Source organism: Stegodyphus dumicola, chromosome 8, assembly GCF_044657685.1.
Source record: "Stegodyphus dumicola isolate Sdum_Otavi_A_Nest chromosome 8, ASM4465768v1".
Taxonomy (NCBI): domain Eukaryota; kingdom Metazoa; phylum Arthropoda; class Arachnida; order Araneae; family Eresidae; genus Stegodyphus; species Stegodyphus dumicola.
Window position 1 is genome coordinate 25,070,573 of NC_140775.1, and position 7,418 is coordinate 25,077,990.

The window sequence follows — 7,418 nt, forward strand, 5'->3', positions numbered from 1 at the left end:
CGAAATCTGGAAACAAATTGGCATGTCATTTCAGAAAATGTCCGATTTTGTGTCAACATACCTACATTATAATAATGCTATATATAAATCTAATACATATCCTAAGTCGCACTTTCGAGACATGAAAAACGCAAGCTGAATTTCGTCGAGCGGCCAAGTAGAACGGGAGATATAAAAGAAATGTCCCCCCTTTTTTATTTGCACAGTGGGCGTGTCCATGGACACTGTGCAAGACCAAAATGTCTCCAAATTTTACGACTTTTTACCAAATTCGTCGATAAAAATTAGTCGCCTAAACCATCGCCAACTTGGCGATATCTCGCCAATATAGCAGGATAGCCATTTACTTCAATGTTAAATAGACTTGCTGTTTTAAAAAGCTCCTTTTTAAAACATAACTCTTGAAAAGTTTATATAAGATAAAATGTGGATGAAATAAATTATTAAATTGTATTGAAATAGATTTCTCAAGTCTACTTTCTAATTTGGTTATCTCTCCTTCCTGCCCTAGAAATAGCAACTGCGTCTAGTTATAATAAAATATATATTAATTATTTTTATGTCGGGAAAGTTGGAGGTAATCGTAATAGATTAAGGAATATGAAACCGCACTGGATGGTTTCTAAAATAACTACCAGTTTTCTCGTTCTTTACTACTTTTGCTTTCTAACGTCCAATTAGTCTTTCTAAAACTGGAATTACTACTTTTATTCTGAATAAAGGGGAAATCCAGGAATTATCACATTTTCTGTGGGATTGTATCTAATTTTGGAAAGATTAATTTGGATTTTATTTAAGTACATAATTGTTCACAAAATGTATTAGCTGCCTAACATGTTCTTAATTTATTATTCATGAAAAAAAAAAAAAAAAAGCGTAGCACAGACGTAATAAGTATGGTTATATTGCATCCAAAGAAGTGCCTATATAGCCTTTTAATTTCGCAACGACTGGCCTTGCAGATATAATTTCAGTTACAAAACTACTTTAAATTTATGTTTTAGCGCTTTATAAACTAAAAAATCAATTACGTAAAATTATTAAATTACATTTCATACATTATTCCAATTCTTTTAGTTACATTTAATGGAAGTTGAAACTTATATGACCAAAACTGACTAAGTTATCTGAATTTTAAAATTTAAGATCATGTTTCTGGAAAACTAAGAAGCCATCCGTAAACTAAAGAATGAAATATTTAAATGTGAATGTCATTAAAACGAAATCAGTTTAGGAAAATGTTTCTGTTGTAAACAGATTAAGTAAGGAGCTTCAATATGCACACTGTCTTGGAAAGTTTAGATCAATTAAAATTTTTCCGCATAAAGGAGAGCTTATTCATATACAATATTATAGAATTTGTGTCCTAAGACAATAGACTTTAAGCATTTAAATTAGTTCTAGACAGTAGAGGTTAAGCATTCTCATGTAGCTTATTCATAAAGTTACTGGCTTAAAAAAGAAATGAAAAATATTTCTAATCCTATGAATTTTTGCGTGACAGTAAGATAATAATCCTGAAATAATAAAAATGCATGGGAATATTATTAATATATTTTAGCACAGCAATTCACAGCCGGTGAGAGAGGGGAATTTCCCTCTGGTAGAAATTTAATAGATTTAATTTCAGGGAAGAATGCTTTCATCCTTTACTGATATAAAGTAGCTTTACCTCAGGAATATAAAAAAAAACTACTTTTATTCAAATTTTGGGACTTCTCAGCATTTTACATACTTTTTGTTTAATTCATAAAATAGGTAAAAAAATAACTAAATCTAAATAAATATATATATGTGTTTTTCGAATTTTGGAAAGGAATTATCTTCTAGCAACAGCGAAGAAAGTAAATGAGGCAAGCCCGGTTGAGAAACACTATTTTGGCATTTGAATAACCTAAAAACTACTCGCATGAAAATGCTTTTGCCATGTCAAATGTAATAAAATTGTAAATTAAAGAATACTACACATTAATAAATCAAAAAGGAATACTGCTGACTGATATAAAACGCATTTAACTTCGAGTAATTCTAATTTATTATAATCGAACACTTAAAAAAAGCGATAAAGTTTGGGTTTTCGCATTCAAGATTCCAAAAATGTGTCAAATTTTTAAATTAAATATCTCTGACAATTATTATTGTGTCAAACTCAAATGTTTATTTATTTATTCATTTTATTTTATTTTATCTTACATCAGAAAAAGCTGAGAGAAAAAAGTATATGAGGTATGTATGCATTCACCTATCCTTCAAGGTCAAAGAGAAAAACCTCATCGCTCCTGTCCTCCGGCAACGTGAAAGAGCGACAAAATTTTCTCCTATCTGGCATGTGGTGGGTGCGCTTATGGCATCATGTGGAAAAAACTTTCCTTAGCAATAAATTTGCTGCAATTTGTTATTATGTCTCAAGCATTATTTTTAATATTTAATAATGTTTTTACCCGAAATATTGCGTGCAGTGCAGTTTTTAATTTCTTGAGTTAATTTATTTTGTTAATTTTACTGCTCTTTGTTAGACAAAGTTTGAATATGTTGCAAAATAAAACAATAAAATAATTGATTCACTTTAGTCTCATCTTTATTTAATAATACTTATTTATTATTTAATTTTCGTTCAATTGTATTGTGAAGTTTCAAAATGTGTATACAACTTTAGTTTGGAATGATTCTGCACTTTTTAATTCTCCTGTTCTCATTCCCATGCTGTTCATTCAGTAGCGAGTTTCACACGCTCTGTGATTCGATTCTTTAGAGAATTGAAGGTTTACTTGGAATGAGTATAAAAATTTGCTAAATAAACTTATAGTGATCATGGGAGCATTAAAAGTTAGACATCGTAATTAACACAAAATTTTTTTTATTTGAAAATAATATAGCATGCGATACTTTCCTTACTTAAAATAGTTTTGTAAATAAAATACATATTTACGACCGATGACTGTGGAAGTAAAGTATGTGACGTAATTATCATAACTGGAAGTAAAGCAATTATTTAAGCTTCGCAACATTTTAAAAGCCTGTCTCCTTATGTATTTGAATTTTAATATTACTGCAAGCAAAGAATCAAGCATTAACTTCGCACATTTGTTTAACTTTTATGAAAAAATCTTTTCGGGAAGAGAATTATTGAAAGTGTTTTACTTATGAAGCTTAAAAAACTTCGCATATTTGACGAAATATTATGAGAAGTATTTATTTTCTGACTTGAAATATATATTCGGTGTTCTGCTATGTTATATTATGTTACCGCACTTTCCTTCTATTACACTATTTGACATACTGTATAAGGTATTTCTCCCACCTTCCTAACGTGCCTTCGTGGTGTAGTGGTTCTGCACTCTGGGCCGGCATTCCAGAGGCCCGTGGTTCGATTCCCAGCGAAGGCGTTTGCTAATTTTTCATCTTGCGTGCTTCCATAAAATACCTAATGTCTCTACAACTGTAGTTCGGATATTACGCTCGCTTGCGTTGCGTATAACCACGTATAAATTTAAATAATCTTCAAATAATTTTTAACAGTGAGTCTTTGTTATGGCGCCTTTTAAGAAGGACACCACACACAAGTTATATTTACCAAAAATCCAAAACTAAATATTTCAAACATTGTGTTGTGATTTAAAATGACCGAAAATACCCTCGTGTGGATGGCTAGTGAGGATCATGAGTAAAGATTAAATAAAACATACAACTGTTATTTAAAGAAAAACCTGATATTTATTAATCAATAGAAGAGTACTTCTAAAATCATTTTAACCTATTGAAATCATCAATATATATATATATATAAATATTTAAACATTTTCAACCCGAGTGAAATAAAAAAAAAAAAAAAAAAAAAAAAAAAAAAACAGAGAACATATGTAGAATTTGGATTGCACCGTCAACTCTATTCAGTTTAACAATTTCCACCGAAATCTATTATTCCTTCTTAATCAATTACTCAAATAATCTTCATAAAGGTTATTTTATAAAAGCACTTAGTAGAACCAATTATTTTTCCAACATATTGCACATAAAAAATCAATCAATACACAGCATTTAACAAATTTCCTAGAAAGATGATCTACTATTAAAGTATCATTGAATTCATTCAAGTGGTATTTGCTTAACCTTTCACTATTGAACCAATTTAATTCGCCAGTAAAAATTTCTTTACAGCAGGTACGAGAAAGTATTCTCAAACAGAAGAGCTTTAACTATTAATTAACAATAACAAAAAGATTTTCTTTCCTTGAGTCATAGTTAAAATTTTCCCCATCATCTCTTCAGTTACAATTAACGTAAAACTTTAGTATTATTGCTTAACAAGGTAGATCTTCATAAGTATTGAGTTAAACAATTATACTCTTACACAGATTAATCCTAACAATCCAAATTTTCAATTTAATCTAGGCAGAAATGGTTAGCTAAAGTGAAGTTTTGTCTAAACAAAATTAAAGTGGAAACAAAACTCTGAAATTCTGGCGGGAGGCAGCAAGGTCTGGGTGGAGCCACAATATAACAGGATTCGGATGTGAATGTCCAAAACTTCGCAGGAGTGCCATGGTGAACTTATGTAGTACATAAGGGAAGTCAGTAGAACCTAAGAAAATTGACTGAAACAATTAGATAGAGGAAATTGTCCGAAGACTTCTCGCAGTTTAAAGAAGAAGTTGGAGCCGGAACACACCTTCCCCTTGAAGACTCGCTCAGCCAGTTGATAGATCTTGAGGGGTAGCATATGGAAATAGAAAAATTCAAGAACAATGATTTGATAAACCTGTATAAATCATTTTAGCGAACTTCTATTGGATGGTTTTTAGAGGAACCCTTGACTGGAGTTATCATTTCAGAATCAGTTGAAGGCAGACGTATGGCATAGAGCAACATTGCCTTTTTTATTTATGGTTCAGCGGGTTTATTTAATTATTAAACTAACGGTTCTCAGGCCTAGGCCACGAGAATGCAGCAGGTCGCCTGCCATCGGAGGTTTGAAGACTAATATTTTCTGCGACCAAGAAAACCAGAGAACATGCTGAGGGCCCGAGGCAACCAGATGAGAACGACGAGAAGGAGCAAGAGAAAGAGGCCGAAATCCCGACTTTTATCTCTTTATAGCAGATATGACGAGACTGCCACACTGGCTAACAAACACCCGAAATTGTGAAAAAAACAGTTTTTACAACCAACGCCTCATGCTATGTAAAATTTTTTATGTAAATGCGTATGCAAGGGAACTAAAAATCTTGTTAAAAACTGTGTTTCTTGTTAACAACCGTGTTTCTTGTTAAAAACTGTGTTCCTTCACCATTATGTCCTCACAATGAAAAATTAAAATCTCAGTTAAATAAAATTACTTTATCTTAAAATCTGTTAAGTCTAGAATTTTTAGTGATCTTAAAATAAGGAGCTAATTTTTCTGTTTTTATCGGTATAAATTAATAACGGTTAAACTTAAGTTAAGTACTATAAAATCAAGTTTATTACGTAGAAATTCACCCGATTCCTTTATGTATTTCAGCGCGTTTACAAGCAACGAGTGAAGAGAACTTACGAAATCTTTCTTACAAAAATCCCAATTAAAATTAAACAAAATCAGAACAAATATGAAATAAAATACATATTGTGTTGCATAAATTTAAAATATTAATAAATTAAATTTTTTATAAGTTGTAAATTAAATAATTAAGCTAATTTGCTACACAACATCTTTAAACTCGGAACGAAAAAAAAATATATATATATATACTTGTAAATTAAGTGGATTCCGTTAAACCCGTGAAAATATAAAAGATAAAAAATTTAATTTTATATAAAATTACAAAAACCAAAGTAGAACTGAAAATATCCAAAATATTTTGATAACATAAATTTTAGAAAACCTATAAACATATAATATGCAAAGCAGAAACTTTGTATCTGGTGTATATTTTAATTAAGACTCTACCGATTTCGAAGGCGAACATATGCAGGTCTCCCTTAATCAGGAAATTTATGACGAAGATTGTAGATTTCTTTCGTTCCTCAGATAACCTCAGAAAATTATTTCTTAATGCATATTTTAACTTTCATTTTTAATTGTCTAAAAGTATCCATTTTCATGTTTTAGCTCATTTTAATAAAATATTTAAATTACATAAATTGTTTTATAAGATACCTTTCCCTCATTTTTTTAATATTATTAGTCTGTTAAAGCTACCATATGCAAACACCTTTGTATTGACGACTACTGTATTATATAGCAGGAAGTTTTACTAAAAGTTATCATTGGCTTTACGAAAAAGCGCTAAAACCTGGGATTCTTAAGTAATATTTTGCAGGTTCAGTTTTTGGCATAGAAACAAAAAACACGAAGAGACGTATTAACACCAGCATTCTGATGTAGTACGTAGATAATAAAAATAAAAATCTCTCCTTCTGAAGAACGTTCCACAATACTATAATATTCATATATGATGAGGAACATCTGCATTGCAGTAAGTGTTACATGGTTTCTCGTGTATGCTCGACATTATTAAAATCTGTTAATAAATGATGATGTGAATGACGCCGTAGGAAACCAGCAACAGATGCACACTTCTAAACTAGTTCAGTTACGCCTGAGATACTATAGTGTGACGTTGTGTGTCTATCTGTTATAGTGAAGCGCATCCCGAGATGAGATCTGACTTCTTACTTGAACACAAGGTTAGCAGTTTTTAGTTTTTATTTATATATGAAGCATTCCTTTATGCCTTCCTCTGTTAGTTCGCATCTTAACTGATTAAACAACTCCGAAACGTTTTGTTATATATGTGGCATTTCACCCTTCCCAGTAAAATGACAAACATTAGTACATTTGTCAGGCAAGCCTATTTTGCTAATTTTAAAGTGAAAGTTGGTGATCAAGCTGAATCATGGGCCCTTCACAATGTGTGCAAACAATGTGTCAAGAGTTTATGGATGTGGATGAAAAGAACACGTTTGTAATTTCCATTTAGTATACCTATGATTTGGCTAGAGACCAATGATCATTCAAGTGATTGTTACTTTTTTATAGCGAACACATCAGGATATTACCCCCCCAAAACTAAAATAGACTATTCAAGTTAACCATCAGCTATATGCCCAGTGCCTCACATAGCTGAACTACCAGTGCCAGTTTTCAAAGAATTACCCTCTTTAGAAATATAGAGTTTCTAGTGGATATCGAACTGATCCCGACGACAAAGAGTTTGAAATTGAAGATGATTCCTTTCGCAAGGTATTTGACCAGCATGAGTTGAATGATTTAGCACAAGATTTAAAATCACCCAAAAAGGCTTCAGAGCTGTTAGCATCAAGATTGCACACGAAAACCTTGCTTGAAAATGGAGCTAAGGCATCCTACTTTTGATCAAGAGAATGTGCGTTTCTGCAATACTTTCGAAATGATTAGGATTTGTTCATTGCTATAACTT

General features: G+C 31.2%; 1 long non-coding RNA gene and 1 other non-coding gene across 2 annotated transcripts in view; both read left to right on the plus strand.

Annotated features, from left to right (window-relative positions):
• LOC118181059 (uncharacterized) overlaps window positions 1–2,558 on the plus strand; it is a 56,408-nt gene extending 53,850 nt beyond the window's left edge. Inside the window, exon 3 of the long non-coding RNA XR_004756810.2 lies at window positions 2,199–2,558. This is a non-coding gene — a long non-coding RNA (uncharacterized LOC118181059). The remainder of the gene's footprint in view (window positions 1–2,198) is intronic.
• A 754-nt stretch (window positions 2,559–3,312) lies between these two features.
• Window positions 3,313–3,386, plus strand: TRNAA-GGC (transfer RNA alanine (anticodon GGC)). Its single transcript has one exon. It is a non-coding gene; the product is annotated as a tRNA-Ala (tRNA).
• Window positions 3,387–7,418: the final 4,032 nt, after the last annotated feature.